A 27,865-nucleotide genomic window follows, 5' to 3' on the forward strand; every position below is an offset into this window, starting at 1 on the left:
TTCCCTACCTTCCCAAGCAGGGCTGTGCAGTTTTACGCCACCTTGCCGTTTTCAACTCATTATTTATTGATGTTCATTGCTTGACATTTCATGACAGGATATGCTTGTTCTGAGAGGTGCACTCTGGGATTTATCCCAACGTGGCAGAGACGTGTGGGTTATATTATTTTGCCCACAAGTCAGCTGTATCATATGTCCCAGCACACAGAGTGGTCTCTAGCGTTTATGTCACACAACATAAAACCTGCTTTCACGGAGGGCGACTGCTTTTCCTGCACCACACACGGAGGGAGCCCAAGAATGCGAAGCAAATACCTCATTTACACCATCCCCACGGTGTGAAACACACATGGCCGTCCTGCCAAAACACCACTTGTGCTTACCGCCACTTACTTCTGTAACATCTTTCATCAGACTATCTTAAAGCTCTTTACCTCTGTGAATCAATTAACTGCACACTGTCACCGTGATGTGGAAAGACAGGGGATAACTGTAGGTAATTTATAGATAAGTAAATGAAGGCATTTCTTACTATCATATTCCATCTCAAACACTACAAATCATAGTCAGTTGATTAATGTCTGCAAACCACTTGGAGTGGCTCATGCTTAGTGCATCACTGCTGAAACACTGCTCATGTGTTTTGGGCCATTATGGAGTAGAGAATAGTCTACTGTGCTGCCACCAGCAGCAAGAGCAGGTGAGGATCTTGCTCAGCATCGCACCCAGTGGCTCTGCAGAGCTGACAATAATGCCACGCAGGAGCACACACTGTTCCGCCCAAACTACTCTGCATCTATCCCTTGCTGGAGAAGTTATGTAAGAAGAATTAAAAAACTACAGTCTCCAGCCTTGCAGACTGCTAGGTACACCAAGCAGAGTCACAGCATGACCAACCACACCTATTGCTCAGGACTCCCGACGCAGGCAGTTTTACTTTGGGAGCTTCCAACCCACAGCTGTCAGCAACTTTTTGGAAATAATAATTATAAAAGGAAGTCTATAGCCAAAGTTAATCCAATATAAAAATTTTAAAAAATACTTCTACTAGTTCTACATTCTCATGCAGGCTCATATTATGTTTTGCAGTCACATGCTGTCCTCTGAGAAGGGTGTGATTATTCTTGAACTAGGCACGGCTTTACATTCATCTCTGTCATACAGGCTGACAAAACAAAGTATGGGATAACTGCTCATTCCTTTACCTGGAATTAATTTTTAAGCTAATGCTACTTTATGGCCAGCCAAAAGATAAAGAGTTCAGGGATAGCTTATTGATGTATTTTATTAACTGCATTTTTGTAGAGAGAGTTGTTTTTCAGATTTGACTTGAGTAGAATTTTCTATTTACTGACTAGGTAAGATGATTATTTTGTATTTGTGCTTTTATTTCCATTGTTATTTAAAAGTATTTATAAAACTACTTCTTATTTGTCCACAAGTATTGTTCTAAGACAAATGAATCAAAGCACGTTTTTATGAAACAGCATGAAATGCATTTCAGCAGTTTATATGTTACAGCTCTTTGAATTGGAAAAAAAGGATCTGCAAATATGCCAGCAAACCCCCCTCCTACAACCCAGTCCCATAGCCTGTCCAACCTTTCTGGTCAGTTTCCAGCATCTAGTAGCCAGCCAACTTTTCCTTTCTTTAAATGCTTAACCATCCAGATGCTCAGGCATTTGTTAAAGCTTTTGTTTCAAAGCAGTTAGCACCTATTTAAACTTCACATGCCTGCACAAATTACTCGCAGTTCATGCCATCATGAAAAGGAGACAATGCAGACATGGAAAATAAAATTTACAGTAATCTACTATTGGTAACTTTCTGGGAAAAAATATCCATGAATGTACCTGAGCAGGAAACAGATAAGAGAAAACCTTTAGGAACTCTGTTATGATGAGAAAACTTATGGCCCACTCAGTTCAGATTTTTGACAGCTTCACAGTGAATGACAATCTGATTTTCAATAAAAGTTATCTGTTTCATTAGGAAAGATTTTCAGTGACATGCAAGTGGGAGCACAAGTCCAAAAACCTGGTGAGCCTGCATAACTGGACAGAAAATGAAAGCTAATGAGCATGTTAAATCAGCAACTAATATATCTACAGGAAGCATCTAGTGCACAAAAGGAGGTGGTCTGCAAGACTTTATGAAGAATGATAAATCATTGCGTTACACAGGGGACCATGCAGTTTCTGGTGCTTCCACTTCAAATGACTGCTGGAAAATCTAAAAGAATCTACATGGTGTCTGTACTGATATAATGCGTATGTCTGAACTCACTAATGTTACAAAACTCAAGAAAGTAATAGCAACAGAAATTCCCAGGTAAGATATTCCAATAACTCAGAATATGTCTATACCAATATGTCTTACTCTAAAAGCCATAACCAATGTGGTTTATCTAAAATAAAGTTAAGAGCTGACTTGATTTATCACCTTGGAGAGCTAAGGAGCATCTGGACATCTAATTGCAACTTGTGCTTATCACAAGACCTTCAAGTTCAATTCTATGTTTTGCTCATTAACAGACATGTCTGAAAACAGGACGACACAGACTCCCAACATTGTTCCTGGTAATTTGTAATTACTTTCTTTACTATCATAGAATCACAGAATAGTTTGGGTTGGAAGGGACCTTAAAAGCTCATCTAGCCCCCCTTGCAATGAGCACATCTTCAACTAGATCAGGTTGCTCAGAGCCCTGTCCAGCCTGGCCTGGAATGTCTTCAGGGATGGGGCATCTACCAGCTCTCTGGGTGAACTGTTCCCAGTGTTTAACCACCTTTATCATAAAGATGACAGGGACAAATTAATCACTCAAGGCCTTCAAACAGTGTATATCTGGGAGAAGATTAATCCAGCAAAGGAAATTAAATCCAGTGATTGCAACTTGAATTTAAGCTGGGGGGAACATCCAATTTTTTTGTTGGTAGGGTAGAACCATGGCAGTTGACAAGAACAAGTGCCTTACGAAGGGTAGCAAGAAAGGTGCCAAGAAAAAAACCAGTTGATCTTTTCTCCAAAAAGGACAGGTATGATGTCACAGCACCAGAAATGTTTAATATCCGAAACATTGGGAAGACACGTGTCACCAGGAGTCAAAGAACTAAGGTTACCTCTGATGGACTGACGGGTTGTGTGTTTGAAGGGAGTCTGGCTGATCTTCAGAATGATGAAAGAATTTAAACTGATAACTGAGGAAGTTCAGGGCAAATATTTTCTGACCAACTTCCATGGAATGCACCACACCTGGGATAAAATGTGCTCCGTGGTCAAAAAATGGCAGATAATGATCGAAGTCCATGTAGATGTTAAAACTACCAATGGTGACCTACTGCACCTCTTCTTCATGGGTTTTACGAAGAAGTGTAATAACTGAATCCACAAGACCTCATGTTTCCAACATCAGCAGGTTCTACAAATTCACAAGAAGATGATGGAAAGCATGACCCAAGAGGTCTAAACTAGTGACCTGACAAAAGTTGTCAATAAACTGATCTCAGACAGCATTGTTAAAGACATAGAGAAGGTGTCTCTGTCCATTTACCCTCTCTACAATGTTTATGTCCACAAGGTTAAGATGCTGAAGAAGCCCGAGTTTGAACTGGGCAATTTGATGGAACTCCACGGTGAAGGTGGTGGTGCTGGGAAACCTTCTGCAGATGAGGCAGGCGTTAAAGTGGAGTGGGCTGATGGATATGAGCCACCAGATGAGCCAGCAGCGTGCCCAGGTGGCCAAAAAGGCCAACAGCGTCCTGGATTGTATCAGAAATAGTGTGACCAGCAGGACCAGGGAAGTGATCATCCTCCTGTATTCAGCGCTTGTGAGTCTGCACCTCTAATCCCATGTTTAGTTTCACTACAAGAAGGACATTGAGGTGCTGGAGAGAGTTCAGAGAAGAGCAACAAAGCTGGTGAAGGGTCTAGATAACAAGTTCTTGAGGAGAAGCTGAGGGAACTGGGGCTGTTTAGCCTGGAGAAAAGGAGGCTGAGGGGAGACCTTATCGCTCTCTACAACTATCTGAAAGGAGATTGTAGTATGGAGGGTATTGATCTCTTCTCCCAAGTAGGAAGTGATAGAACAAGAGGAAATGGCCTCAAGTTGCACCAAGGGAGGTTTAGATTGGATATCAGGAAAAATTTCTTCATGGAAAGGGTTGTCAGGTATTGGAACAGGCTGCCCAGGGAAGTGGTGGTCACCATCCCTGGAGATGTTTAAAAGACATGTAGATGAGGTTCTTAGGGACATGGTTTAGACATGGACTTGGCAATGTTAACAGCTGGACTCAATGATCTTAAAGGTCTTTTCCAACCAAACAGTTCTATGGTTCTATGAAAGATGTTTTCCATCTTACCATGAAGGTGTGTCAGGAAGTGATCTGATCTTCTATGGGGAGAATATGAACTCTACGCTGTGAGCTTGTTAACTGGCGAAAGACTGGAAACTACCTAAGAACCTGCCCCTCAGAGTACTGCAGTGAAGACTATTGATCCATCCAAAGTCTTGCCTGCTTCTCATTAAGGATCTCAGAAGAAGCATGCTTCAGTTCCTCCCCACCACTTGCCATGGTGGTGCTTCTCTGAAGAGAACTCTGAAGAGAACTGTTTCTCTGAGAGCTAGGCCTGTTTGCTCCCAGCCAGTGAGTGGGGTCCCTCTTCAGTCACCTTTGCACATGTGCACTTCATTGTACTAAAGCTATGTAACAGTGCTGGCTTGATTTATGAGGGCTGCATTTCTTCCAGAGATCCCTGCTGGTACAGGACTCACTACTTCCCTTTTATGTGTCTGTGTCAGAGGGCAACTGGCAACCAGCTGTTGGAAACTGATTTGAAAAAGAAAAAAAATAAAAAGAACCTCACAACACACTGCAAAAACCTTTATTATTGTCATAATAACATCTCAAGTCCCAATACCTGTCTATAGTCTCTGTAAGGAGGGCAATGGAGACAGTGGCTGCAGGCTTTGTCACTGGTGTGAAGAAACTAAAATGAAATCATCAAATTTTCCACTTGGTCAAGGCACTGGAATTAGTGAACCAAAACACATCCCTACCACAAAGCAACAGTGATTCAGACCGAGGATCTGTTTTTCCAAATGGGTTTATACTGAGGAATGATACAATATACATATTTCCCTCTCCTAGGTGGTTGTTAATAACAGGATATCAAAAACTCAAGATCAATAGTTATAGAAATAGCATCTTTTTGCTGAAAGCCAATCTCGCCTCATACATCTGATCCAGTTGATCTATTGTGCTGTTGTACATTGTGCAGATGCAGCAGTGGTGGAAAGAGGTGGGTGGTGCTTGGCCTCAGGGATGGCTCCAGAAACACTCTGCCTTCTTCTCTTGCCAGGCAAGCATGAAGCATTCGACACTCCTCAAGTGGATCTGTAGCCTGTTCCATCTTTATGTGCAACCACCCTGGTGCCTCTCCAGGACTGTCACCTGGGGGTGGCTCCCCTGTTCAAAGTCTCAGTTTCCACCTGTGCCAGGATTACCAGGGTGGCTGGCAGCAGGACCTCAGGATGCACAGACAGTGACACTAGCTAATGGTGCATGCATTACAAAAATACATTATATAGAAGCACCTAAACCATCAATCTGAGTGTTCTGGCCTCATATGAACTTTGCAGAAACATGTATCTGAAAATCCACACGTAGTGTTTAAAGAACACCTTTCAGTCAGTAGACAAGGTAAAAAGGCTTTGTAATTGCAGCATTTGTCCTCTTGAGTGTGTTAGTCCCTTCCCAAGACCTGCTGAATTTACAGGACAATTGCAATCAAATTTGAGGGAAAGCTGAATGGTTTTGATATGTTTCAGTAATGGAAAGGCAAAAGAAGGAGATGGGAATATTAAGGTCAGATGGAGGGAACAGGGGAAGGTCTAGGAGAAGCCAGGCTCTTGCAACAGCCGTCAGACCACAGCCAAGGGAAATAATGTAGGAGCTGAACAAACTCCTCGTATCTTCCTTCCTCATCAAAGGAAGGCACCCAAAGCCAAACAGCAAATCCAGCTCCTCCATGCTGCCCAGCGCCTCATGCCTCTCAAGCCATCCCCATCCCCCTTCCTCACCTCCTTCTGTCTTCACTCATGCCAGGTGACAGCCTGTCTCAGGAAGGTATTTATTTTTGCATTATTAGTTAGCTTTGTTTTACCTCCTAAGTAAACCTTCCAGTATTTATAGCATTGCCTCCGCACTTGTAGTATATATTAGCCTTTTATGCTTTCTTTGTCACCTGTTGAAATGAGAACTCAGGGTCTTCGGGCCTCTGTGGCCCTTCCCTTACATTAACTTAAATCACACCAGATGTGGGCCCTTACTGCAGAGGAAGACTAATTGATTTCGCCAGTCACAATATGCCTATTGTTTTTAAACACAAATAAACACTGTGGTGTGTGGGGTTTAGGTGTTTTTTTCGGTTTTGTCTTTTTTTGGTTGTTCGTTTTTTTCTTTTTTTTTTTTTTTTTCCTCTTTGCCACAAAAGCCAAAGGTTATTCAATTAAAAGACTCCAGAAAGTGTGACTAATAATCCACGGGCAGGGTATTTCTACAGTAAAAAGGCACAGGGAGAAAAAAAAAAATGAAAAGTTCTCCATGCTACCCTGAGAACACCGGCCTCACCGGGGCCAGCCATAACTGTGATGGATGGCTGGTGTGTGTAAGACGTTATTATTTGTTATGTGAGTGGGGGGAGATGGCAGGCGCATTGGGTAGTACACCTGCTGGGCTGCGAGAAGCAAGAACAGCTGTGTGCATTGATTTAGACGCTTGCTACTTGGGGCTCCAGGAACGAATCAAGCGACAGCTCATAAAAAAAGAGGGTTTTATGATTTTTTCCCCCTTCTTTCTGCAAACAAACGGCCACATCATATGTTTTCCTAACGCTACCATAACTCAAAATTAAATCCCAGCCCAAGGTGTCAGGCTGGTACCATGTCAGAATTGTAACGGCTTATTTTAAAGGTCGTTATGGATGTACCAGGGAAACACTGGGGGTTTCTGCACAAAGGTACCATTTCGTTTTGCTGGAGCTCAGGCACTTAAGAGCAATTAGCCCCACTGTTAAAAAATGAGCTGAGAGTGTTTTAACTGGTGATTTTATGCTAATAACAACTACTAATTCATATTGTTAAAAGAGAAAGTACAGGCTGCCAAAGCTGCTCCAAGCAGCATAATGTATGGTTCCAAAGCTTCCCCTTGTCTCTGGGTCTTTCACCCACCCAGAGGTGTGCTGCATACTCAGCCATGTGTCACATGGTCCCCAAACCTCTTCCAGAGCGACAGAGACCAAAGTCTGAGCACAAATGCTCAGGGACAACTTGGAACCTTTTCTCCATCCTGCACCCATGCACACCTTTGTGTTGACTCCAGGCATTTCAGTGCTGTGGATGCTGTCGGAGACCATCACTTAGCACCAGGGAAAAGCCACTATCCTCCCAGAGCATCATGCAAGGCTGCACTCTAGGCTTTACTAGCCCATGCTCTCATGCACCAGGGTGATTGGGAGACCACAGCAGTCACACCCCCAGGGACATACCTGCAGGCCCAGGAGCAGCTGAGGGTCAGATCAGGTGCCACCAACCAGGTCACTTGGCAGCTGCCTCTGGAGGAGCCACCTCCAAATGCTGCTCTTCTGGCTATGCTGATGCTGCTTGGAAGGAAGGATAAAACTTAGCTGCAGATTTGGCATCTGTTCTGAGCAGGTATAGCTCTGGCATGCCAAGGAAAAAGATCTGCATGAGCTTTCTTTACATGGATGCTTGAGGACAAAAACTTGCTTTAAACAGCATCCTAACATCCTTTTCTCCAGATGGGTGCAGAAGACTACATGAGAGAGGAGCAGCCCCTGTTCTTTGCTATTCTTTCCCTCCTTAATTCTGTTACTGATGCAAAAGATGACAGACCTAAAATAATAAACTTTACTGAGTACATTATGCTTGTGATGAAGATCTAGCATTTGGTCATTTGTGCAAAAGCCAGGAGTGCCTTACAGGAAGACTAGACCACATGGCTGGGTTATCCAAGAAAATGCAATTGGTTTTGCTTATCTTAAAGAGGGAAGGAGATAATCAGCTTTCAGAATTGAGAGAAAGTTGATATGTTCCCAGTAACTGACAAACAATAAGGTGCAAAGCCATAAAAATGATAAAAATGAAATTAATCTGGAAATTGTAATATTATCCAGTCTGTTAGACTTTTGGCTTTGCCTTTCAATTATGAGAATGACAACAGTGAAAAAGAACAGATGTCTTCACAAACATAAAATTGCACCATGTGGGCTATTTATGAAGTTCCTTCTCTGACCTGCCTCACAGCTTTGACATGGCAGTCAGCGAATAGAAAATTTGAAACAAAATAGGAATAGAATAGAATAGAATAGAATAGAATAGAATAGAATAGAATAGAATAGAAAAGAAAATACTTTAACAAATAGAAAATTTTGTCACTTTCAGAATGAAACTCTGAAGACAAAACCAATAGCTCCCTCCCTTACATAGACACAGATGTGTATGCCAAAGCTGCCACAGAGAAGGAAAGGCCTTGGAGACCTTTGCAAGCAGCATGAGAGCCTTTGCTGCTCCTTCTTGGTCCAACCTGACATATTCTTAGCTCCTTTAGCTGTACTGGCTGCACTACTTGGAGGTACACTCACTCCACAGGCAGAAGGCAATGCTGTTGTTTTATTATTATTATTATTATTATTATTATTATTATTATTATTATTAATTAATAATATTATTATCTCTGAACATCATAATCTCTGATGATTTTGGTGTAATGCTCTGTACTCAGTGCCTGAGCTCTTTGTCACTTCTATGCCAGCTAGAAACATGCTGGCTATTCCCTGAACATAGATAGGCCGACTCATACACCTGAACCTGGGTCTGCAGAGGCCGTGGCTGGTTTCTGGTGCAACTGCGTCTCCTTGCTGCCAGAGGCCGCTCAGGTAACATCTGTGTTGGAGCAGGAATGGAAGATGCTCTCTGCTTTCTCTTTCTGCGCTCCTGTTCCTGAAGCCCAGTAGGGTTATATAAAGAACCAAAAGGGTTTCTTCACTCAAATGCTGAGTGGAAGAAAGTGTCTAGCTGTGATTTGGACAAAGATAGTGAACTGAAATGTACCCTGGCACAATACATCACTTGTTCTGTTGTTAAATAATAAAAACGACTGTGGAGCAAAACCTCAACTGTTTTAAATTGGCATAACTTCACTGTGATAGTAAAATTAGGCTTTTCAACACATTTTTGCTTTTGAAAAAAGATTAAAGATTTAAGGCACAAAGCCCACCACAGTCCTGTGAATCTCAGTGTTTTCTCACAGACTCAAGAGTTTTCTTTCTAACTTCCCTAAAAACAGGTACCAGAATGAAATGAGAACATTACCTCAGCCTCTTCAACGGTAGACAGTTTTCTTCTTTTGTGTGTAGTTGTATAAAAAAAATGCTAAGAAATCTATATTTTTCCTGAAAAGTTCCCCCAGACAGAGAGTATCTGTGAAGTCTGGTAAGCTGAAAATGTCCTTATTTCTTCTGTTTTCATGGTTTTTCTATTTCCCACCCAACTTACCAACAGGTACATGTATCTCTCCCTAATTATTTTCTGTACTGTGCAGGACTGACGGAAGCCAAGAGCTGGGGTAAAAAGACAATGTCACACCTAGGTGCATTGTTGACATTATTTTTAAATTGTGCCAAGTAAACATCCTTATACAGCTCTGGTAATCTGCTAGGACAGAATCCCACTTCTCAATATTCATACATTAAATCTCTGTATACCTATTGCAACTTAACCATCTCTTTGTTTTCCTAGATATCTCTCACTTTTCAGATTATAATAGAGCCTGACAAGGGAAGGGAATTGCAGCAGCACTGGGAAACAATTGATGCAATTCAAGCAACTAAAAAATCTAAAAGTATGTGAAGCATTTTTTTTCCACTCTCAAGACGAAGTGAAGCACAAAAGGTAACAAATTGCTCTCTTGGAGAAACTGTCTCTAAGTCCTGAGCTTACCTGCTACAAAGGTAATGAAGCTGTCATTTCCCATATTAATTTTGACCTGAGGTATGTTATTCCATATAATTTCCATTGGTAATTGGTATGGCTTTTATTCTATTGATTTTAGATTCCGAGAATCAACCCATGCAGCCAGATGCCTGTCACCATCTTGTTGTATGAATAGGGAAAAAGTCCCTTAATATTTTAAGTCATTGTAAAGCTGGTCCTATATTTATTTATAGGAAGCTGAAAATGTTCCTCACAATGCTTGCAATAGGGAAGAAACTCATCCCTAGTATACTGTCCATTTAGGTTCAGAAAAGTGTAGCAAGTACTTAATCTGCTAAGATCAACAACAATATGCCAAAGCATCTTGAAACTGTGAAACACATTTATAAACACATCAGTACCTTTCTAGAAAGCAATCCAATCCATTTTAATATTTGTTTATATTAAAATTGGTCAGTATTTTTTTGTCCAAACTGCTCTGTCTTATTTTTTTCAGCAAAGACATTATAGAAGCATAAATAAAATATTAGCATTTAAAATCGCTGAAATATGATAACTTTCGAGCATCTGCAAAAAAAGCAACTTAAAAGCAGAATTACAGAAGATATGCACTATAATGCACATACAACAGCCAAAACCTAAATGTTATTCCATGCACAAATAAAATTAAAATATACATGTTAGACAAAACAGCTGCAACCTGCATCTTCTGAAGGACATGCTTTGCTATGGTTAAAGGCTCTAGGTGGTATGTTATGAAACACCATACCCCTTTAACACAGTGTAGGGTAGAGTGTGAAAAATATCCAGTCAAATTGGAGTAAAATTAAAATATGAGATTATTTCAGAGGTAAAATTAGACTGCAAATTTGGGTTAATATTTTAATTTTAGAAAATAGCCCTGTAAAATCTTCAATGGTCCCACTTTTTTAGGACTAGATATTTCAAGTAATAGGAACAACATTTTTCATAATTTCTTTAATAATCTACCGTGAAAAAACTGACATGGCCCATTAATATTATTTTTCTGAAAGTAGACAGAAGGCGTGGTTTAGGTCTAAACTGAGAGAAGATGTCTTCAGCAACCCTATTGCATTGGTTCTTCACTTCAAAAGGAGCATATTATCTTCTCAGCTTCTGATATCTTCTTCTGACACTCTCTTCTGATGCTCTTGTTCTAACATTTCAAGGTTTCTTGGAAGTTCCCTATCTATGTGGCGATCCTAGCCTGTATCTTTTTAGGATGCAAAATCTGATAGGATCATAGCATAGAGGAAAATTTTATTTGTTTGAAAATTAGGTACTTGTTACCTCCTTCCCATTTCAGGGTTTTGCACAGGGGCAGGCTGCCAATATTTGACATGTTCCAGATGGATATACAGAGTGGCAATGTGGGTCAGTGGTGCCTTGTTCTGTGGTTAGACCTCAACACAGGAGGATAGGAAACAATGGGGGAAAAGTAGAATATTTCAGATAAAGTGTCCTAGTTTCAGAAAGGGCCACAGGCTTTTTGTACGTTTACAAGCACTTTCTCACATTACAAGCTGACGGGTTTCTACTGAAGCCCTTGTCAATCAATCTCTCTCTGTATTTCTCCCTGGTGTTCTCTTAAAGCCAAATAAAACCTATTTGCCTCTGCTTTTCTCCCCTTGATGACGTATGTAAAGTTATCAGCTTCTTGCAGGTGTCTGCTTCTTGCATTTGTAATGACAGCTTAACAAAAAAATCAACCAAACCTGAGGCCACAGAAAAGCTTTCACAAGAGGGGTCAAAAGGGTTTCCTCTTCTGCTAAAGGTCTGCAACATTATTAACAGTGCCGTGCTAGAGATATTTACCTGTTGGTTGCTTTTCAATTGATTCAACATGTGGCTACAGGGAGGCTGAAGTTTTAAGATTAAACCCACTTCAAGTTAAAATATTTGGATAATTCTGGGGGAAAAGATGGCTGCTAGTCCCCCTTTGGCTCCATCATTCTTTTTCTCTCTGTTTTTAAGTTCAGCCTCAACTAAAAGAAAACAAGCAAACAAGAAATAGAGAAAAGCAATCCCAAACAATTAGGTTTTTGACGTTTAAGAAAGTCAATGTTGGATGAGGTAATCTCATCACAGCCCATAAAGCTATCCCTCCCTTTGTAATACACATGTTCTAGTCCAAGTTCCTCCTTAGTCTTTTTGTGGCTAAAGTGGACTAAACATCCCAGGCAAAATATGGGTCTGATTTATCAGTTGTCTGGGAGAATTAATACTACGAAGGCAATAATATCTAATTTCAATTCAAAAGGAAAAACAACCCCCAAAAGCATAGGATCCCCCTCATGAAAGAATTAAGGAACAGATTCACAGTGTACAAAGCCAGAGGGGAGCAGCCTGCACACTGATGCTGACCTCTACGATAGTACAGGACAGACTATTTCTTCCCTGAATTACTTCCTTTTGGAAGTAAGGCACATCTTTAAGAGAAACAGTCAATCTTAATTTTCAAATTGCCAATGATAGAGAACCTTGATGATTATCTGTCCTTCTCTGGTAAAAACATGTGTGCCTTATTTTTGGTCTGAAGTTAGCATATTTTTATTTCTAGTCATTGGATCTACTATGGCATTCTTTAGTAGATTAAAATCAAACCAAATCAAAACCAAACAAAACCCAAAACAAATAAACAAGCAAACAAACAAAAACCACAAAACAAAACAAAAAAACCCACAAACAAAGCCCAAACCAACCAACCAACCAATCAAAACTACAAAAATCCCACACCAAATCAAAACAGTGGAGATAGATATAGACAGTCTTCTTTATAACATCTTGAAGACACTGAGATTTTTTGATTCTTTTACTCTAGCGCAAGTTTCCTAGCCTTTTAATTATCCCCTTGGTTCTCCTTTGAGACTTTTCCTGCTATTAACTATCCAGCTTGGATTGTGGACACCAGGAAATATAAATGTTATGGCCACATGGTCACCAAACACCATGTCTTTATTCATTTTCTCCTTTCTAATTCACCTCTGTAACACTTTCTGAAGGTCCTTGGGGAGCTTCTATGTGAGTGCATGCTCACTGTGGTCCCCACCACCGTCCAGAGTACACAGACAGTGTATTCTGTATGACCTGGTGTCTTTTTTCCAAACAAATCTCTTTACTTCCTAATGTGTTGCTTGCATCTGTTTCACCAGGCAATCTGGTCTACATCACTGTTTTATCTTCTTGCCTTTTTTTTTTTCTTTTCCACTCCACAGTCTTTATGTCACATCCAGTCTTTGTCAGTGGCAAACACATAATTTTCCTGGTCATTGGTGATAATGCTAAGTAGTTCAATTCTGAAATCTGATCCATGCAGGGATCCTCATAAAACACACCAATTTAACAAAGATTCCAGATTTATAGTATTGCTTTCCAATTTATCAATTAATTTTTAAGCATTTAACATATATTGAATTCAGTTTTATTATGCCAGTTTCTGAACTAAAACACATAGTGTCACCAAATGAAATTCCATACTGAAGGCTGTTTTATTGATATACTAATCTTTGTGCACTCTATTTAGAACTTGATCTACCCTGTATCTCAAGCTACTTGGACAAGACAGATTTTACATAAAGCCATGTTGAACATACTAATTTTTGACTACAGAAGCTCTGTCTCCACCTCCACTATTTTGCATGCTAGCTTTAGACAGGCATCTGATTATTTCAGTCACTCTGCTTTTCCTTTAGAACTGGTGTTGTCAGAAAGCTTTTACACACATTCGTACATATTTTGCATTTTAAAGACTGTCAGATCTTACAGGCCTCTTCTTGAAGTTCAAAATTCTCCCTTAGATCTCTAAGGCACTTTCCTGTGGTCCTTAGGCCAAGCAGGGCTTTTTGCACAATTTCTACCTTCCATGCAGAGTACAAAGCTTCAACAATCTGGACATTTGTATTGGCATCTAAGTACCAGCATGTTCAGAGAGTACAATGACTGGAGAGATGTCCATTTCTGTTTGCATCTATAAAGTGTATTTCATGCACATGAATGAATGGGGAGCTAAAATGTGGACCTGAAAAATAAATGAAATATATGAGTGAGTAGAAATATGGACAGAGAGCAACATACTAAGTGTTCAACTGCATCTTTAGCCATCTTCTGTTTCTCAGATGTACAAGGACAAGGTAGACTGTACTGACAGCTTTGTGAAGGGAATGAAGGTCTCAGTTTTGATTAGACTGTGTGACATACAGGACATGTATGCATTTTATGTATGCTATATACAGAACAAACAGTCCCTGTTTGAGCTGCAGGCACTGCGTTTGTGCTGTGTCTCTCACTTCCAACATATGAGCTTTGTCCTTAAGATAGAGAAGAGCAAACATTCATCGTGGCCAAGAGTTTTAAAAGAACAGGCTAAGGAGTTCTCTGAGCCACTGACACAGCTTTTAAATAAATCTTAGATTCTTAAGGATTTTCCACAGAAATGGAGAAAAAAAAAAAAAAAAGCCAGTCTCATGCCAGTAATCATAAATGATCAACAAGAAGATTTGGGGAAACTATAATCCCCTAGAAACTTGGCTTAGCAGCCCAGCATCTGTGGCAGGTGGGGAGAAAAGTTTGGAAGAGATACTTGTAGAGAGAGATAAGATGTACATTTCCCAGTGGTACATCTAACATCTCCCTGTAGTATGTTCTCTTTTCATTGAATGGAAAGTGGGAAATATCCTTAGCTAATCATTTCTGGAAGAAATGGGAGACTCAGAGTTCAACATATGGAGAAACCCTTTGGTTTCAACAGTCTACTTTTCATGTGCATGTCTGAAGCTGCCAGACACATGCTTCCTTTACATCTAAAGTATTTCTTCTGACTGTTGGTCTTCCTTTTCTTTTTCTTCCCTCGAGACTGGGCTGTGGAGGGAATACTCTATTACAGAGAGTGGATGTTTTGTTTGCCTCACACTATTTACTCAAATCTGTTGCCTATAATAAGGTCTCTTATTCCACTTGCCCTGGGGAGTATTTACCAGATATCAAATATCATAGTTAATTTGATGTGGGACTTCAATCCTAAACCACCTGCTTTGATCCTGTTTTGCCTAAACTTGCAACAGGCATTAGTCTTGGTGCAGAAGAGGACATTTTTGGAAATCACAACAAAAATGTCAGTTTTCAAGTTACACAATGTATGGCTTTTCTGAATTGTTTTTTATGCACTTGTTCTAAAGTTGCAATTTTTGTGCCTTCATCATGGATGAACATCTGAATTTCACCAGTTGAAAATTCCCAGATGTTTATTTCATGCTGCTCTCATGTTGCAAATAAACAAGTTAAAATAATGGAAGCACAATCCACTTAACACACTTCTGTGTGCATTCATCTTCCAAAGCATCTTTAATATGAAAAAAAAAGAGACTCTGGAGTCCTAGGGCTACTAGGCACTTCCATGTTATCAACGATAATTTATTCCAACATTTAGACCTTGTGTAGGGGGGATGAAAATATGGGGAGAAATGTTACAAAATCAGCATAGTTCAGGAATTTTTAGCTGCCGCCATTTGGTTGAGGTGGGCCCCACTGCTGTTCTAAGCAGACTGTGACACTTCTTGGCATGGAGTTTCAGATTGGTAAGTAGAAAGCTGATAGGTAATAGGACTCATGGATTTAATCATGAATCATATACTTGGTTTTGTTCAGTAATTTCTGTCTAGCATGACTGAATAGTGGGGAAATTTAGGCAGTAATAGTTGAAATTGAAAAGGATTTTGATTCCTGTTGTGTTGCCATGACAGTTTTCAATAAGTATTTCAACTGTTTCAGCATAAACAGTGACTTAAGCTTCACTGTGATGATCCATCTGTTTCACTCCTTCATCTGTGGCAGCAGTCAATATATAGGCTTGTTAAGCAAAACTTGCTAAATAGATAAGCGACAACACAAGGGAAATGTTTTCTTATCTTTGATTAAGAAATTAGCTTGCATTTTAAAATAGCAAGGTACACACCCATTGTTAGTTTTGTTTTATTTTAATATTATTTTTGGCACATTGTTTACCTATGTAGCCAGGCATCATGGTGTTATGCACAAAGCAATGCCCATGACAGAACCACCTGCACTGATACCCATGTTTTTTGTTGTGTGGATAAAATGGATTTGCAGCTGTAAGTATGTCAGACAATTTCTTTGGTTGTGCACAGCTTTCTTCCAGTGGTGAAAGCCTCTGTTCATTGAGAATTCAATGGTCATGGAAGTAAAGAGCATTTGACACCTGTTCTTCAGAAGCTTAATTTCCCAACTCTTTCTTAACAGAACTCCTGCCCAGCCCAGGGAAGAGCTGGATTTCCATCCATGGTGTCCTTGGGGTGGTTGTTCCCCTGGGAGCAGCAACTGGATGTGTTGCAGGAGATACATGGAAGCTTCCTAGGTGGTGGGAGGTGCATTTTAACATGATGCTCTAGGGAGGCTGAGGCTACAGCTTCCAACAGGGATGGACTTCACCCAAGGAAGGCTGGAAAAACCACCCCTTCACAGGCAGTCTTTCATCCCAGCAGAAGCTGAAAGTGCTGAAAACCTGCCAGGAATTACCCATATGAAGATTATAAATAGTTGAAAAAAGAGATGGGGAAATGGCAGGAGCGTAAAAATCTGGCTTCTCCCTTCATGATTTGCAAAGCAACACCCGGAGTCCAGCTGATAACACAAAGAAGATCCTTAGCTTTGGCTTGCCAGAAACAGAGGCAGGAACAGCAACCTGAACTATGTGAAGTCCAGCAGGTGCTGGCACTGGTAAAAGAAGGGAAATTTCAAATAAATAAGGTGAAGTAGGCAGACTTCCTTAGAGCACATGTACAAAATTTCATTATTGTTAAACGAGGGAGCCAAGCACAGCTTTTCATTTTCAGCTTCCTGCAAGATTGATTTGACCTGTATTTAGTGAGGGACTTCAGTCTTTTGTAGCCACCTGGAGCAGGGGACAGGCAAAGGCCAAGGTATTTCTCTGTCCAGGTGGCCCTCATAAATATCTCAGTGGAATTTATTTTCTTTCATTTACTTTGGCATTGCTTGGGCACTGCTTGATTAAGGGGTGGTGTGTAGGAACTGACATGCCCAAAGATAGACAGCCACATCTGCTAACCATTTGGATTAATTATTACACCTGTACCGTAAAACACATGTTAATAAAGGGCTGGTGAACAGGTTCAGGTTGCAGTTTTAAAAAGGCCCAAAGAAAGCAGAATTCTAGCCACATACAAGAGTGAGCCAAACCTTTTGCCGATAAGATGCTGCAGGTTCCAACTATATACAAGGAGGAGGCAACGTCAGATACACACAAAAAATAAATCATACACAGGAGGAAAGTGCATATCCTGGTAAATTCTGCCTTTGTAGTCTATTGGCTAGAAGGTGAACGACAGTACACATTCTTTCTTTCCTTCTTTCTTTGCTGCTAGATGTAAAAGGAAAAAAATCATTAATCACTCTGCAGGATACAGCACTTAAATGGGTAAAGTTGCTGAAGGGGTCTGGTTAGCATCAGCCGATTTTTCATTTCCTTTCAGTGGGGACAGTGTGGTGCTCTGGAATCCCTGGAGTCCAGGAGCATGAATGCAGGTATTGAATTTTCAGGAGGAGACAATTAAGACCAAGCATGTAAGATACAATCATATTTAAATTAATTCAGGTACCTCAGCTCAAGACCTAAACCCTATGCATTGCTCCTTCTTTAGGAGGTATATTTGAGAGAGGTTTACTGGACTGGCATTAATCATTAATCATACAAGGATTGTGTCAGTTGTGATGGAACACAACAGAGCCCTGTATTTATCATTTCTTCCACTGAAAAGGTTTACCATATTCTTTCTGTGTGTGGAAAAAAATTTTGCTGAACAAGCTCTTCAAACAGCCTTTGCCAGGTTTTCACAGCCCTTTATTGTGAAATTCCCTGTAGCTGAAATGAAGTGGCTATGGGCCCTGACCCTGGTGCCAGTTCTTCATTACTTGTTAGGTATCTCCTGACCAAAACCAGCTGCAGATTTGCAGATGGGTCAAAAAGGAAGAGAGAGCATAGGACCATTGTGAGGACACCTGCAGTCATCCTCACTTTCGTCTGTATCTGCAATTGATGCTGATCTTTATCCTTTATCTTTGGGGGTTCCTTTGGCATATTGATACTCATCACTGCAAATATCGCCAAGGAAAGGGCACATCATGCTGCTCTGATGTCCAGCAGCCCTGGGAAATAACACATTGTTAAAAAAATCTTTCCAAAAGGGTGAACTCAGAGCACGCACTAGTCCTTCAAACATGATCAAATAGTACTTCACCAACAAGCCCAACAGTTGATACATTTGGTCCTGACCTTTCCAACTGCTCTCAGAAATTATGTGATCCAGATGAAAGCTGAGGTCTGTGCTGTGCCACCAGACCCTGCAGAAGCCAGGGGATCAGCTAGAGAGCAACTGCATGCTTGGCGGATTGACCATGGGTTATGAACACTGCTGACAGTTTTAAGGGTCTCCAGTCTGTTTCAAGCCCAGGTCTTCCCTGAGAGAATGGATTCATAAACAACATCACTACTGAGTCACTTGTAATCCTTTGCTTTCAGACCCTGTTTTACCATGGAGATAGCGAAAGTGTCTGTGGTAGATGCTCCAGTTGAACATTTCCAAAGCTGAGTTTGATACCAAGAGACCAGCAAAAAACTGGCAGGTCAGCCAGGCAGAAGAAATTTTCCACCAGAGAAATTCAGCTTCACAAGGAAGTTGGGCTTTTCACAACCATGGTTCCAGGCTCTGCTAAAAATGCCCGTGGCCAGGAGCGGTTTGTAACACTTAATAAGCCTGGCTATGGGATGGACCAACAAAGGCAATCTGGCCTGCTACAAAGTGAAGGATGACATTTCAAGGAGATTTTTCATTGGTCAGGACAAAAAGATGAAGTTAAATGTCTTCCTCACCTGTTCAAAGAAATATTTGAATGGAAATACGACAACCTGCAGGGGATGGGTATACAGAAGTATGGTATACACTGTGATAAAATTTTAAGAGGTAACCCGTAAGTCTAATAAGGCTATTTGTCTTCATATGTGTGTTTTATTGTCTGAAGGTTACTTTCCCCTGCAGCCTCAATTTAAGACTTTGTGTTCTTCACCTGTATTTATTGGTCAGTCTGTTCTATTTGCAGTACAAAAAAGCAAAGAATTCCCAGAAATGAGTAACATAATATATACTATAATCCTTTCAGAGGATAACATAGGTTTTGCTATATTACCTTTTACCACTGCTATGGTCTTTTCCAACTGATATCAGTACACACAGAGGTTTAGTGCATGGAAAAAAATAATGTTTCAATATATTTTTATGGTAGTCTAGAAAAAAAGAAATGGCTTGTAGCAGAGTGACACTGATGTAAAGGTATCCTTCTAACAGATGAAAAGCTTCTGGGTTTGATTTTGGTTACTTCAATTGCCAGTTTGTTTGCAGTTTTGTTTAGATGTTTGGTTCTTCTGGTGTTGTGTTTTGGGCTTTTTTTTGTTTTTTGGTTTGGATTTTTGTTTTTGTTTGTTTTATTTTGTTTTAATATCTCTTGCATATAATGCAGGTTAAATCTTCCTGAAGAAGACTTCAACTCACGGTAATACGCACATGCCAGACTAACTCTTTACAAACCCAAAGACATGCATATACTTCGATGCTTTGGAGGACTGGAGTTAAAGTTAGTGTTTCAGTTTCTTTATTTTCAAACCATACTTTTGCAGTCTTCTTTGTATTATCACTACATTATTCATGAACATTCTTGTGGCTACTCTGATCATTAGGGTTCTGACCAGGTAACAGATGCCAGCTTTTAGCAGTTGTAGTACCTGAATTGCAGGGCAGAGGAACTGCTGGTGCATCAACCACATGCATTTTTCTGTATAGGAATAATCCTTGGAATGTATTAATTGCAAGCTATTGTTTAGATTTACTATCCAGCTCCACCTTCTGGTAAACTTGTATTAAATCTACCTTGTTACGTTTCTTTCTACTTGCAAAAACTAAAAGTAAATTCTTTGTTTTGTAACTGTGCTACTGAACAGCATTTAAGGGTGGATTTACTGACCTATGTTGACTCTGCCAACCACTGAATTTGTACCCATCATCTGTTTCAGGAATACATGGAATAAAACCAGCACTTTTGGAGTAAGCAATATGCGAGATCATCTGCTTTATCAAGTCAGAAATTTCTGATTCATGACATCTTTTAATAAATAGCTCCAAAATTACAGAATCTCTTCCTCGTGCCCATACTGCCACATTCCTTTTAATCTTAGCTGTTACGAAAAAGAATGCACAAATGTACCTAATGATGTATCCACTCATTTTTGCATGGTTTCTCAAAAAAGATAAGCATTAATGCATTTATACTCAAAACTGAGCACAATGGTGTTTACTTAAAAATTGCTCATTTATGTCTTTGCTTCTTATCTCCCTTTTAAAGCATTTAATGTAGCAGACTGTTAGCTGTCACATACAGGGGACATTCAATGCTACTGATTTACAAAGCACCTAGGAGAGCTACATTCCTGTCTCGGACAAGGCACGGGGATGCTAAGAATTTCAAAATTAGTCATTTAATCATACCATTTATCCAGACTCTTATCTATAGTTTTTTATGCACACTTCTTGGCTGTGAACTTGCAGTTTGCTTTTGCACCCTCACCTTTTATATTAATGGGCTTCTGGCATATATGGCTATATCTCTACTAATAAAATAAACAGAGTTGCAACACATGTTCAAGAGCTAGTCAACAATAATTTGTAATGTACACTTCTAGCACACTCCTTGACTCAGCTTTCCCAAGCCAAATGAACCTTCATGGACAAACCAAGGTACAAGTCTAAAGAATGGTGCAGAAAATGGTAGGTATGCCACTCTCCTTCATAGCTCATTTAATTTTTCAGGACTGACATAGTCTATAGCTCCCATTTTCTATTCCTGTGAACACAGAAAAATGACAAACTGGTCCACCACGTGGCTGTGCAGGACATGCATCAGGACATGCAGTCCTGATATACATCTTGTGCAAACGACTGAAAATTTGCAGCTTCTTTTCCACTCACTCCTCACAGCAGATCAACTTTATGTCTAGCTGTTGCTTGCAATGTGCTGAGAACAGGCTCTTTGCTATGCCAGTGTGCAGATAGCATACTTTTCAATATGCAGAAGGCTGAGGACAGCATATATTTCAATTATTTTGTCTCGAACCAAATCCTTAGTTCCTTTCTATCTTTCCACTCAAGTAGTATTCAGCTGTACTATAGCTAATGGGAATTTGTGCAAGAACTTAACATTTGTCTTCCTGCTGAAGGAGAACATCTTATTGGTTTTTTGCTTATGTTACTGTAGGACATAAAACACCTGTTTCTAAACCAAAGTCCCATAGGTCTCAGGACAAAAGGAAAACAAAGCTTCACCTCTCAAAGTGATCATAAGACAAAAGACAGAAGATCACACAGACGCAGAGAGACAACACTGGTCAGTCCGATGGGCTGTAACCTAACCATTGTCACTGTAGGCATCACTGGAAGAAAAACAATTGGAAGGAGAAACAAGTCAAGATAGACATCTTATTTGCAAAGGAATTCACATCTCAGCACTTGGTGGAAGTCCGACCAGAACAAAAACCAGAAAAGTTGCAACATTGAGTGAGAGGGGACATAGAGTCCCATCCCGCCCTGGGGATGCTCTCCTGGCAGGCTGACCCCATGCAGGACTTGCACAACCTTCCAGTTGCAGCAAGCTGCTGCATGCCAGCAACCATGGAAACACTTCTGTCACTATTCTTCCAGCCAGCCAAGCCTGAAAGAGGCTGGTGGAGCACCTTTTGTCTATGATTGCAGGGAACTCCTCCAGGAATGAGGGGCAGAAAAGGAGAAAACATGGTTATTGGATCTGAAAATGTAGCATGCGGGCTATGGTATGGCACCATATGCTCGCCAAAGATCCAGCATCTTCCAAGGGAATGAGAGATGATAGGTAGTAAGAGATGTGACAGCTAAAAATGAAAGACTAGCTCCTTGCATTTAATGCAAGAGGTGCAGAAGCAGCAGAGAAAGGTTGCAAATGAAAAGTGACATGATCACAGTGTAAGGCCAGGAACAAAAAATACAAGCTGACAGAACCTGGATGAGAACATAGATGTGGACACAGAAGCTCACATCTCCATCACACTATGCAAAATGTGTATATGATCTGGATGGGATTCATGAGTCATAGGCTCTGCCCACATAGACTCTGAGTGACTAGCAGAATGGCGATGCTGTCCGCAAGAACTGAGAAAGTGAGCTTTTGACCACCTTAATTCAAACTGTTAAACAGCTGAACACAAAGAAACGGAGCTAACACAAGTGAGATATTAACTTGGAAAAGAAAGGACTTCTTCTCTAGCAGTGATGTGAATTGTCTACATGGAGTGGTCTGAGTGGAGACAGTCGATGGATTTTTGCCTGTGCCTGACTAGAAATTCAAGGGATTTTACATTGAAAGAGACATCAGAAAGGATCACGCTCATTAGGAAACTCGATTCTGACTTGGGTCTGGCCGGAGGAAAGAGAAGTTACTTCTGAATTCAGTTGTCTGGAGGACATCTTTGTCCTAGGGTATTAAAAATAACACAGAAGAATGGTTGGCCACCACCACCAGAATAAAATGGCTAAAACACTTCCTCCTCTCTGAAAGCTCCTCTTTCACTTGAGTGGAAGGAGACTCACCCAAAAATGCTCTGAAAGTTGTTGAAAAGGAAACTGCTTGGCTAAAGTTTCTCCTAAATATTTTCTGTTGTTCGCAGTCTCTTCCTCTGAGTTATCTGTCCTCTTTTTTTAAATGTCAGTCCTGAAAAGCAGTGCTAAGAGGCTTCATACCCTAACCTAGACAGGCAGGGATGCATCAGAGGTATAGGTGCATCAGAAAGTCGAATTTGTGTCTCTTCTTGTTGCTTTCAGATATTTACTTGAGAAATCTAGGAGGCCACAGTTTTCTTTCTAAGTCCCTAGTTGTTTTCTTTTCTCACCAACCAAATCAGATGGCCTCTGCAAAGCTTTTCCCTATTGGTTTCATTTTAACCTACATGACTTTGGAGGTCAGCAGAAAAGCTGTTTTGCTGATCCACAATTTCTTTCTCATTGGTAATTCAGTGCCTCACTTGTTTTTTGGCCTACAATGTCAATAGTTACCACTCTAAAAACTACTGCATCTTGCTTTTCCTTGCCAGTTGAGTTCAAATGTCTTACATACTATGTGGAGGCCCATTATATTTAATCATTTTTAACTCTTTTCTTCAAGCTCAAATGGAAGTTTCCACACCTCTAATGAGTAATGGGATACAAAAATTATAACTGTGATTAAAAAAACACAACTCGTAGTCTGTCACAGTATTTCAAATATCTTTGTGTTTAGACACTCAGTTCAAAATTGTACATGCTAGACCTCTTAGTGGTTAGGGAAAACAGTAGGGAGTTACTAGTCTGGAGCCAGAGGGTGTCTGATTTTTGTTGGAAGCTGGAATATCCAAAGCAGGAGTTGGATGAGCCAAAAGTCCTTCAGAATAATTTTTCTGTTTTGCAAAATAAACAGAGGAGGATTCAAATGAAAGCAATGCTGGGACAGATTCCCATAGGAACACACAGCATATTCTGGTGGAGTCCTGGGGCTGTTTTCTGCTTTAATTTATATCAGCAGCATAGACGCTCTTTATCATTTACCAGCTGCCAAGTACCATCTGAACCTACAGGAATATGATTCAGTAATCTACAATACAGCTATTTCTTGGTTACTTGGTAGTTTCCCCATTTCTATGCTCTCATTTAACTGCCCTTGTGCACATGATCTGGCTGACTTCTTCATCAGAAAAAATAAGATCCAGTACAATGTCCTGTCTCCTGCTATTCTTGTCTCCTTTAACAGATTTTAACACAGCCATGTTATGGTCCCTGTAGAGCAGATAGTTACACCAATGCTTATACCACTAATCACCTGTATGTGTTGTACAAGAACAAGCTGTACCAGTGTGACATAGTTGTTGGAATAGCTGTGTCCACAGTTGGGGAGAGCTCTATCAACTCAACTCTGCTGAAATAAAAAATCAGTGCCAACTGTACATTCAAATGTGTTCTTAGAAATTGTAGCCATAAGTAGGGAGTTGCCAGCTTCAGAGGAAGGTCTCACCTCCAGTTCCACATCTACCTCGACATCTATCACAAAGGGCCAGCTTAGATCAGCAGGATAGCTAGTGGGAAATTTTTCTGGTTACACAATGGCCCTGGATCCCACTCCTGCTCCCCTGCTCCTACCTCCTTCAGCCCCTCCACCTGCATGCTATAACCATGGCAAGCAACTAGGAACTGAGCGCTGAACAAACTTTGTTCATCTTGCATGACATCAAGACTGTTCTGCACTGAAACCTTTGGTCAATCTCTTAACAGTAGGTAATTGTACTGTCTTTTCCACATATCTAAATGCCTTGTGACACACAGGGAAGCTACACTGTACAGTGCAACAATGTGTACCTCTGTGTGTGTCTTTTAAGGAAAAAATACATAAAGCAACATTTTTTTTTAATTATAAATCTTCTTTCCTCTTAAGTGTTACTTCAGCTACTTTTCATTATTTTTCAGGATTAGAATATACCATTCTTGGCTGTTTAAAGCAATACTTGAAGTAAGATATTTGTTTGAATTCTTTCTGCCAAATACATTAGGCTAAACAATGCGCTACCATCAAAAAGTCACTTCCCACAAATGGAAAATATTTGCAAGGTCATAGGCATCAAACACTGTGATAGACTCAAGGTCTTGCATTCCCAGATTTCCATTTTACCCTGCACAACCAAAGAATTCCAGAAAGGATCCTGAAAAGGATGTCCAGAGACCATTTTCTACATTCCTCTGCATCACAATGTAGCAACTCCACCTATGGCATCACCAGCAGACATTTTTCTATCTGCACAGACACAGCAGTGAAAGCGAATACCAGCTTCATTTTTTCTGAAGCCAAAAGAGTTGGAGAGGGGCAACACTCAGAGTTGTGGATACCAGTAAATGGAGAAAGTGCTTATTCAAAAGCAAGATTTCACATGGAAAACACAGGCAATCAGAGGTTTAGGTGACAAATTCATGTTTGGACAAGTTGATCTACCCAGCTGCTACTGAAAGGCATTCATCTCTCAGGTCTCAGTTCCCTTTCCTGGCTGAGCCAGTCCCAAAACCTTGTCACTTGCTGCAATTCTTGTGCTTATCCGATCCCACTGGTCCCACTGGATGCTGATTCACACAACTAGCCCAGCAGTAAAGGCAGTATTATAGTGTTTAAACTCCCTATAGCACTATAGGATTAGACTAGCTCCAGAGAGATGTAAAAGAAACAGTAGGAGCACAGAAGTGGGAAGATGTTTATGGTATGGAGAAGGAAGCAGGTCCCACAAACACCTTTCCCAACTGCTGTGTCTTAGGCTTAGCTGCAACTTGGAACAGCATCATTAACCTGCTGCTGATACTTTAGATGGGCATAAGCTGCCACTGCTGCAAAAGCATCAACTTCATTGTCAGCTGCTAAACCCTTCCTCCATCCTGCACCCCTCCTCGTGCTACCCTGTCTACCTGTTCACCCACACGAGCAGCCAGGCAATGAAAACAGAGCAAACAGTTGTCTGGGTATGAGGAAAAGGACAAGGCAGGACCTGTGCTGCACGGATGAAGCAGGGCTGGCTCACTGCCTGCTTGTGAAGCAAGTGTGGAAACCATGCCCCAAGCTGGGACATGGGCTCACTTGAAGGACATTTGCAGCAGAGCCATATGCACCTGTCACATGTCCCAGGGCAACCACCATCCCTCATGGGCTCTCCCATAGTTAGATAGCTTCCTTTCCCACAAACAGTATTTCTCTTACCATTTGTATATGTCTCTAAGTATCTTTAATATGAGATTTTAATGAGGAGCACCAGCGAAACATTTTGTTAGCCAGCACCAGGGAAAACATCCGTTTTGTCTTCAGTATAGCACTGTCCACTCTCATGACCTGTGCCTGATGTTCTAGCTAAATCACCAAGACATGCTGACTAAGCAGCACTTTGTGGTGTTTTGGGGTTTTCTGTTTTGTTTTTGTCATTGTTGTTTGTTTTTGTTTGTTTGTTTGTTTGTTAATGCATTTAAAATAAGGCAAAGAAGTGAAAGAAAAGAGTTAGAAGCTGATATGCTAGTCATCACTGCCTGCCATGCTTGGGGATTTCATGGAAGAGACTTCTGGAGGCAAACTGATTAGGAACTGGAAGCTCAGTGGTACTTTGTCTCTGCTCCTTCCATGTTATAGGCATGGCATTGGGAGGGCTGATGAGAAAAAATGCCAGCCCTCCATTTGCTCACCAGTGTCAGACATCTTGCATTGCAAAAATACTCGCTGTAAATTCACTATGTTTTCTTACCATGTAGCACTGCTTCTCCCTGTGATAAGGTACTATGGCATCCTACAGTCACAGCACAACAGCATTTGTCCAAAATGTTACCTCTCATGACAGCAATTGCTGTTATTATTATCATCACAACCACCTCTGCAGACTAGTTTTGCAACACTGACAAGATCAGAGCTATTTCCCATGGCAGCTCCAACTCACTTTATCTTCTCTAACACTAGCTTCTGCTTGTGCTCCAGGGAACTGCATCAACAGGGAAGTTTTTACGGCTTATATCTGTTTGGTAATATCTTGGTATGTGCAGTGGCTTTTCACCTATTGCCGTATCATCTGTACTGCACAGAGCCTCAAAGGAACTTCAGGCAGTAGGATGAGGGGGAAGGCTGAGCAGCTGTAAACCTTTTTCTGGTGGCAAAACGAACTACCCAACCATTTCTGATCACAGCCTGAGATATGAAAGAGCTCAGTGCAAACAATGCTGTGCTCACAGAAGAACATGTTTTTCCCTGCCTCTGCAAAGGCGCCGTGGCTTGGAGGATGAAATGCTACGTCTGAGTGACGACCGCCTGTCTGAGCCACGGTCTGACCGAGCGCTCCACTTGAACTTGGATTTTCTTTGAACCACAACCCTGCATGAATCCCAAATTATCTGGAGAAAGAAAATTAGGTGTTTGTGGTGAGATAGTCTCCACTTAAATAAACCCAAAGCAATGAGTTTTCTGCGGGATGGGTGAACAGAAGCCTTGTGGGGAGAGGATGGGGAGGTTGGGGTGAGCTGGGAGGCAGACTGTGCGGGATGCTCGGGGAAGCAGGAGGTACAGCAGAAAACAGCTAGAGCTGCTGGAAGTGTCTTGGGGATGGGGAGATGAGCCATGACTCAAAGCTGGAGCAGAGCTGGCTGTTACGCCTCCTGACCCCTGGTCAGACCTGAGGGAACGCAGCCTTGGTGCTACCACATGGGATAATTCAGCGCCCCTCCCGGCTTGACCTGTAGACAGGAGTTCTGCCAGCTGAATGAAAACAAAACCTCGCCAGCTACGTACATAGAAACCGTACTCTCTGCTGGAAATGGCTTTCTGCAGTCTTGGGGCCTCTCTCAAAAGCCAAGTCAGCATTTTGCTCTGGTCTGGGTACCAGAACTATGGTCAAATTGCACTGCTGCTTGTTGAAGACATCTAACGGAACTGTTTGCCATTGGGGAATTAACTTAATTGAAGTAGAATTATTTCACAAGTCTACGACGATTTCACAGAGGTTTTTCTTCAGAGGTAAAGCTGGAGGAGGTGGTCTAACGCTATCGAAAGCCCGAGGTTTCTATGAATGAGCCTTGGGCTGTGACCTTGAAATTACTTTCTGAAGTGTTTTTCTTTGTGGTGTATATTTTGACTTAATATTTTTAAAAGAAGGTGTCAAAGAGAAATATTTCAATCTATTTGAAA

General features: G+C 40.9%; 1 pseudogene across 1 annotated transcript; it reads left to right on the forward strand.

The window, feature by feature from the left end:
- Nucleotides 1-2,948: 2,948 nt before the first annotated feature.
- LOC308043478 (small ribosomal subunit protein eS1-like) lies at nt 2,949-3,781 on the forward strand (annotated as a pseudogene). The gene has a single exon. The product of its transcript is annotated as a small ribosomal subunit protein eS1-like (transcript).
- Nucleotides 3,782-27,865: the final 24,084 nt, after the last annotated feature.

This window comes from Nesoenas mayeri (assembly GCF_963082525.1).
Source record: "Nesoenas mayeri genome assembly, chromosome: 1".
NCBI lineage: Eukaryota > Metazoa > Chordata > Aves > Columbiformes > Columbidae > Nesoenas > Nesoenas mayeri.